Here is an 8511-nt window from a genome sequence, read left to right on the forward strand (position 1 = left end):
ATTTCACTGCCTTTGCCACGAGCGGTGGACTGACGATGCTACAAGTATACGGTCTTGCTGAAAAATTGCAGTGCGTTCAGTTTCATTCTGTGAGTTCGACAGCTTGACTAAATGTTGTATTTTCGCCTTACGCGACTTGTTCTTTTATCTCTTATCCCCTCTTTTTTCCCGTATTCTTTTTTTTCTTTTCATTTTTTCAGACTGATTCTTTGTCATTAAGGGGTAGCCTTCAACCGCGTTTCACGATCTGTTGGCTCCTCCATTTTTGATACACAGACTCGCGTTCACAGGGGCGAGGGGGTAAGGGGAAAAGTATCGATCCGGAGAATTAGCGCTGATGTAATTCCAACTTGCCCGAGTTCGCTGTGAGACTCGACGCCATCTTTAACAAGAAAAATGTTCATTCAAAATGAACAGCGTCGATGCAATGTCCACCAAAGATTTATTTTGGGAAGTGTTAAAAGGTTAGGGTCAAAAGTCAATGAATTGCATGTTGTGCTGGATATATAAATTGTTTATTTCAGTCAATGCTTGCTATGAATTGATCAAACAGCCACAAGAAAAAACAAGTCGCGTAAGGCGAAATTACTACATTTAGTCAAGCTGTGGAACTCACAGAATGAAACTGAACGTAGTCCGCCACTAGTGCAAAAGGCAGTGAAAGTGACGAGCCTGTTTGGCGCGGTAACGGTTGCGCTGTGCTTCATAGCACGCTTTACTGTACCTCTCTTCGTTTTAACTTTCTGAGCGTGTTTTTAATCCAAACATATCATATCTATATGTTTTTGGAATCAGGAACCGACAAGGAATAAGATGAAATAGTTTTTAAAACGATTTCGGAAATTTAATTTTGATCATAATTTTTATATTTTTAATTTTCAGAGCTTGTTTTTAATCCAAATATAACATATTTATATGTTTTTGGAATCAGAAAGGATGAAGAATAAGATGAACGTAAATTTGGATCGTTTTATAATTTATTTATTTTTTTTACAATTTTCAGATTTTTAATGACCAAAGTCATTAATTAATTTTTAAGCCACCAAACTGAAATGCAATACGGAAGTCCGGCCTTCGTCGAAGATTGCTTGGCCAAAATTTCAATCAATTTGATTGAAAAATGAGGGTGTGACAGTGCAGCCTCAACTTGTACAAAAAAGCCGGATATGACGTCATAAAAGACGTTTATAAAAAAAAAACCAAAAAAAAACCGTCCTGGAATATCATTCCCAGGAAGTCTCATGTCAAATTTCATAAAGATCGGTCCAGTAGTTTAGTCTGAATCGTTCTACACACACACACAGACAGACAGACACACACACACACACACACACACACACACACACACACACACACACACACACACACACACACACGCACATACACCAAGACCCTCGTCTCGATTCCCCCCTCTATGTTAAGACATTTAGTAAAAACTTTTTAATTAAAAAATAGAGCTTGTTTGAAACAGGTAGAAAGGAAGAGTTGATATTGCAATATCTGTACGTGGGAATGTGGTGAAAAAGAGTGCTAAAAGTAGTAAGTCGGCCTCAGATCCATTTCAAATATTTATTGCAGAAAAACAAAATACAAATTAAAAACAAAACCACAGAACCATTACCAGGTGTCATAGGAATGTTTGAAAACAATAGTTTTAATTTTACACTGTAAATACAGGAATCAGAATTAAACACCTCAAATTGGCACATGCATAATGAATCACCTGGAATTGCAACAGGGAGATACTGAAGTAATTGGAAACAAACACTTGAAATTGACAGAGAAACAATTGAAAATATATTACTGACATGAGCGTACAATATTTTAATGGAAGTGCATTTTTAGCACGAAGCATCCGCCGGAGGATGCACTAACAATTACATAGTGCCACAAAATGTGTACGGACATTTCACAACCGTGCATTATTAGCACAGAACACATACATGGGGGCGCACAAAACATTATTGTACCATGATGATGATCGGGATTGTTGAAGATCTTTTCTTGTGCAAGGCGCCCCTGTATGACCGCAACTGATCCAACCGGCCGCATCTGAACAAACGACGTCGAAACGGCGCGAAACACGTCCTCTCGGTTGGTCTCGGATTGACTCGGCTCCTCTCGGTCTTTTTTTTTGTGTGTCTTTTTTTCTTTTCCTTATGGTCGGAGTGGTATATTTATGTACATCTTAGATTAAAAAAACCACCCGAAAGCTGTGTTTAATCGTTTCGCGTAAATTGTACATTTTTTTTCAGCTTTGAAATTGTTTTTGCTTGGAGAGTCAGCGCGCTTTGGCTTGGAGACTAATTCTCCACAGGCACGTTCTTCCCAACCACAGATACCAGCGTCGTCCGCGACGCTGGAATAAACGCTCAGCTTGCAAAAGAAAACAAACTATTACTTGTAGAGATGGTAAGAGGGAGGAGATCGGTGGTGGTAGTGGAGGTGGAGGGGGGGAATTGAAGAAGGGGGGGGGGGGGGGGTTGGGCTAGTCGTAGGTAAACAAAAAAATGGCGACAGTGAGAAAGGGTGGATATTGAGGATTCCTCGAAGAGTCCGAACTGGATCGAAGAAAAGAAGATAGCAAAACTAGTACTTGTAGGACTGGATAGGTGAAGTGATGGTTGGAGTAGATAACAGAAGATGAGAGAGGTAAGAGTTTCGATGCCAATGAATTCGTACACTCTGTTCAAGTTCAAGAGGGAAGGGGAAGAGGGAGGGGGGGGGAGCCTTACTGAATAGAAAACTATAGAAAAGCTATTACTTGTAGAAAGGGAGAGAGTGAAGTGAAGTATGGGAGTGGGGTTTGAAAAGGGGGTCCGGTGGATAGAAGAGAGATGGGGGAGAGGGACTGGGAAAAGGGAGGAAGTAGTTTTAAATGAATTTTTTTGTTTTAAAGACATTGTAAGAATGTAAGGGTAAGAGTTTGGTTTCTAACTTTTGAAAAATAAAGAGGAACCGTTTAGTATGTTACACAAACAGCATGTGACAAGAAAATAGGTCATTTTCAGACGAACAATGCTATTTTCGGATTTGTTTTTTCGACGTTGAAATTCAAACGTTTACATGATCATATGTGTCATATAGAAGTGTTAGTCGAAAAAAAGTCAAAACTAGAAGTTAATTGAAATAGAAGTACATGTATCTCTCTCTCTCTCTCTCTCTCTCTCTCTCTCTCTCTCTCTCTCTCTCTCTCTCTCTCTCTCTCTCTCTCTCTCTCTCTCTCTTGCTCCTCCCTGCTTTCTCTTATCAAAAAGATTAACAATGACATTGATACTAATGAACATACCATTATGCAAATATGTAAGTATCTGGTAATCTTGCTCTGAGCGTAGAGTTAGCATATATATCTCCACGTGACTGTTTCTTTTAATCTGTCACGTTAACGTTTCTGTCTCTCTTCTGCTCTTTCTCATTTGCCTCAATGAGATAAGTAGTGGCAAATGTACTTAAGGGTATTAGCAAAGTCTTATAATGTTCAGTAAGCTCTCAGCCCCCCCATCCCTCTCCACCTCTTCCCATACCTCCGAATTTCTGCATACATTTTCGTCAACTCCCGCATGACCATGTTTGCATACTAAGGAACGAACTTTCCTCGTCAGATTCATTACCTCCTAACCCTATGCAAATTGCACGGAAGCGCAGCGAGCTCACCGCTTTTCCTCCAGAGAATCAGATACGTTGGCCGCCATTCCTCTCATCGCCACAATTTCGTTTTTGACAAGTTTGATTTGAACATGCACGCTCTAAAAGGAAACCTCCTGACGAACTGCAGCCCCTGCTGTCGTGAAAAGGCCGTCCTTTTGCTAATCCTCATCAGCCTCAATCAACTGGCGTAAATGGAACACAAACTGAAGACTGAAAAAATGGCGTCTGTTTGTTCTTTTGATAATGAGGCGTCAGCGAATCAGACGGATTTGTCAATGCGCATGCTCAGGCGGATTTGTCACTGCGCATGCTCTCAGCATGTGCACAAGGGCAGACAAAAAGTGCGTGAAAAGCCCAAAAAAGAGCGCCTCTGCCATCATGAAATATTACGAAAGACAGGGGAGAGAAAAACAAAAAGAAGAAGGAACACTCAGAAGTTTTTATTTTCGTATTTGCGCTTGAGAAGTCTGAGCAAGGTATAATCATGCGGATGGTACTTGTCGAGTGCAATAGCATCGCAACAGTTAATGTTAAAACGTATTTGAAAACCTATAGCGGGATAAAGCACCGAAATATAAAACGAAAATGGGAAATCAGAAATCCGCATTTCCACATACTGTATGAATTTCAGAAGTTTGAGTGGGATATATGTGAATGATATATATCAAAAGTGGGGAAGATGCTATGGCATCATAACTGTTGTTGTCAGAATGTATTGGACGACCTAAGTGGGTTATTTGGAGGATAAATGTCAAAAGTGCACAAAGTTGTTATGTCTCAAAAGCCGCAATGGTTGGTGTTGTCAAAAACAGCTGAAGAAATCTGAGCAGTTTTGGGGGTTGCAAAAAAGTTAAAAGTGTACAGAACGTTTTGTCAGGCGGTTTACAAGTACACATTCTTTATATCATGCAAAATATGTTTAGAAGTTCAAACTGACTGTACGACTTGGAAGTGCCAAAACATATCATTTTCAAATTCGGAGATTGCCTCGACAGTGGGAGGTTTGACACTGAGCAGTAGCCCCGCTCATCCGAATTGACCCCCCCCCCCCCCCCCCTCAGACTCCCTGTTTTAACACATATTTTCTGAGGATTGTTTTTGTATGGTCTGGTCTTATATTAAAGTGTTTGCCTTTGCCTTTTCTATACTTGCCATGCCTTGCCTAACCTTACCTTGCCTTGCCTTGTCTTTCTTGGTCTGGTCTTTTGTGACATTACACCTTTCCCTTGCCTTTTCTATACTTGCCTTGTCAGTCCCTGCCTGTTCATGCCTTGCCTTGCCTTATACCTTGCCTTGCCTTGTCTTTCCTGGCCTGGCCTCTTTCTGTCATTAAATCGTGCCCTTGCCTTTTCTAAGTTTGCCATGTCTGTCCTTGCCTTGCCATGTCTGTCCTTGCCTTGCCTAGTCTTGCCTTGCCTTGCCTAATATTGCCTTCTGTCCTTGCCTTGCCTAGTCTTGCCTAGTCTTGCCTTCTGTCCTTGCCTTGCCTAGTCTTGCCTTCTGTCCTTGCCTTGCCTAGTCTTGCCTTCTGTCCTTGCCTTGCCTAGTCTTGCCTTCTGTCCTTGCCTTGCCTAGTCTTGCCTTGTCTAGTCTTGCCTTGCCTTGCCTAGTCTTGCCTTCTTTTGCAAACCCCTTCCCCATCCCCCTATCCCCAAGAATTACCGAATAACCGCAGCTCACCACTCCCTTCACCCCCACACACATCACAACCACCACCACCATCGCGATCGCACTACATTTCAGTCCCTGGCCTTTGACCATAAAGCCCGAGCCTGACGTGGTGTGAAGCACTTTTCAAAATGAGCTTGTCAGACTGTCGTCCATTATGTCGCTGGATGCTGATCAGCACATTACGATGCCGAAAGAACATCGTCAACGGTAGTCGATCCGCTTGCATGGGCTGGTTTTCATTTGGTAATAAAAAATGATAATGAGGATATTTATATGGCGCAAATCCTAAAATAGTTCTTAGCGCCTCACAAAAACATAATTATATAAACTATGCTGTACAAAATTCCAAATCGAATAATATTACACATCAAAATATACTTATACACTTTGGTAGAGCACTTGTCTTGTGATCCTTGGGACACGGGTTCGAATCCACGTCGGGGCGGACACGGGTCAATTTAGTAGTGTATGTATGTGTGTGTGTGTGTGTGTGTGTGTGTGTGTGTGTGTGTGTGTGTGTGTGTGTGCGTGTGCGTGTGTGTAAGTGTGAGTGAGAGAGAGAGAGAGAGAGAGAGAGAGAGAGAGAGAGAGAGAATATACGGGGTTTGTCTTTGCAACTATAATGGAGCGAGCAAGTTAGTGAACAAAAACTAAATGCAATATGTCCAGGGGCAAACAGGAACTGGCAGTGGATTTGTATTTTTGTGTTTATTGTTTCATTGGGAATTGGCAGAATCCCCCGTATTCACTAAACGTGTATAGAAAAATCGTATAGGCCAAGCTGCCTAATCTATCATCCAACTGAACAGCATTTCGATTTGATTTGCTCTTAATGCTGTGTGTTCAACTTTTGTTTCTGTTCCTTTGGCGAAAAAAGTATATGAGCGCCCCTCTTGCTGGTGGTGGCAGTTTTTCAAAGCACTTTCGATTAGCAAAGCAGCATGTTTTGTTGTTGTGATGTTGTGCTGTTTTTAATCGTACATGCCACAAGTCTCCCCGATACGACTTTGTAACATTGATGTTAGAAATTATTGTGATGGTTTGCAAATGAACTTTTGGTCAGTGACGAATTAAAAAAAGAAGACTTTCTTTTTTATACCATGGAGGGAAGAAACTCGTCGATTGTGAAGAGATGTGTCTTGTTCAGTCTAATTTTTTTTTTTTTTTTTAATTTACCTATTCAATGCAACCCTATGTGGCTTTTCTTGTGTAATAGATTTTGCCTTGCCTTGTCTTGCCTTGCCTTGCCTTGCATTGCCTTGCCTTGCCTTCCCATGCCTTGCCTTTTCTTGTCTGGCCTTCGATTGCCTTGCCTTGCCTTCCTATGCCTTGCCTTTTCTTGTCTGGCCTTGCATTGCTTTGCCTTGCCTTGCCTTAGCTTACAAAATGTACAAAAAGGTCTAGCTTAAGCAGCAAGGGATACTAGCTGGCTCGCTGGTGCGCAACGCTCCACCAACAGGGCGGATCTTTATGGAACCTCTCTCATTCCTTGTCCCGAAATTGCGCTGTCTAGCAACCCTCCTCAGAGGCGACACAAAAGGAATATTTCACAATGATTCCAGATTCCGTGACAGCCATTGACCAAGGCAGAGGGCAATCCGCAAAGCCTCATGGGAAATCCCTGGACTGCCAGCGCCCCCTACATCCCAGCAAGACAAGGGGGATAAACCCGCGCTCTCCTTCTGATTTGCTCGCAAGCCGCCGACAGATGAAAATAAAACGAGCAGGAGGCTTAACTTCCCTCTCGTCGTCTTTCTCTCTCCCTCTTTCTGTCTGTCTGTCTGTCTGTCTGTCTCTCTCTCTCTCTCTCTCTCTCTCTCTCTCTCTCTCTCTCTCTCTCTCTCTCTCGCTCTCTCTCTCTCTCTCTCTCTTTCTCCTCCCCTCCCTTCCCATTGCAAGGGGCCGCGATGGCCTATAGCAATTAAATTTTCTTATTCTTATTCTTTCTCTCTCGTCTTTTTTTTTGGTTACTCGAATTAAACGACATTATGGATTTGAGGGGATTTCAAGAACATGATGGTTTGGGGATATAGCTTTTCGACAATTTTTTAGTCTGCGCCGGATCTGTTCGGGAATAAAGCTCGTCAAACATGAACATTTTCCGCTATCGTTACGATGTGCTCATGTGATGACACGCCTTGGAATGGGAATAAGGGAATCATACGTGTTATTACATGACTGTGTGGACATGACTCGTACAAGATGTGTTGTCAAGATATTGTTCTATGCTGTTTGTTTTTATACATGTCGTATGTTCTATTCCTAAAAAAAAAACAAGTCGCGTAAGGCGAAAATACAATATTTAGTCAAGTAGCTGTCGAACTCACAGAATGAAACTGAACGCAATGCCATTTTACTCGTAGCATCGTCAGGCCACCGCTCATGGCAAAGGCAGTGAAATTGACAAGAAGAGCGGGGTAGTAGTTGCGCTAAGAAGGATAGCACGCTTTTCTGTACCTCTCTTTGTTTTAACTTTCTGAGCGTGTTTTTAATCTAAACATATCATATCTATATGTTTTTGGAATCAGGAACCGACAAGGAATAAGATGAAAGTGTTTTGAAATTGATTTCGACAATTTACTTTTGATAATAATTTTTATATATTTAATTTTCAGAGCTTGTTTTTAATCCGAATATAACATATTTATATGTTTTTGGAATCAGAAAATGATGGAGAATAAGATAAACGTAAATTTGGATCGTTTTATAAATTTTTATTTTTTTTTACAATTTTCCGATTTTTAATGACCAAAGTCATTAATTAATTTTTAAGCCACCAAGCTGAAATGCAATACAAAACCCCGGGCTTCGTCGAAGATTACTTGACCAAAATTTGAACCAATTTGGTTGAAAAATGAGGGCGTGACAGTGCCGCCTCAACTTTCACGAAAAGCCGGATATGACGTCATCAAAGACATTTATCAAAAAAATGAAAAAACTTTCGGGGATTTCATACCCAGGAACTCTCATGTCAAATTTCATAAAGATCGGTCCAGTAGTTTAGTCTGAATCGCTCTACACACACACACACACACACACACACACACACACACGCACGCACACACGCACGCACATACACCACGACCCTCGTTTCGATTCCCCCTCGATGTTAAAATATTTAGTCAAAACTTGACTAAATATAAAAACACCACACAAGGCGATCACAATTCATTTTCAATCAATCCAGTCTTT

This window comes from Littorina saxatilis, linkage group LG17 (assembly GCF_037325665.1).
Source record: "Littorina saxatilis isolate snail1 linkage group LG17, US_GU_Lsax_2.0, whole genome shotgun sequence".
Classification (NCBI taxonomy): Eukaryota; Metazoa; Mollusca; class Gastropoda; order Littorinimorpha; family Littorinidae; genus Littorina; species Littorina saxatilis.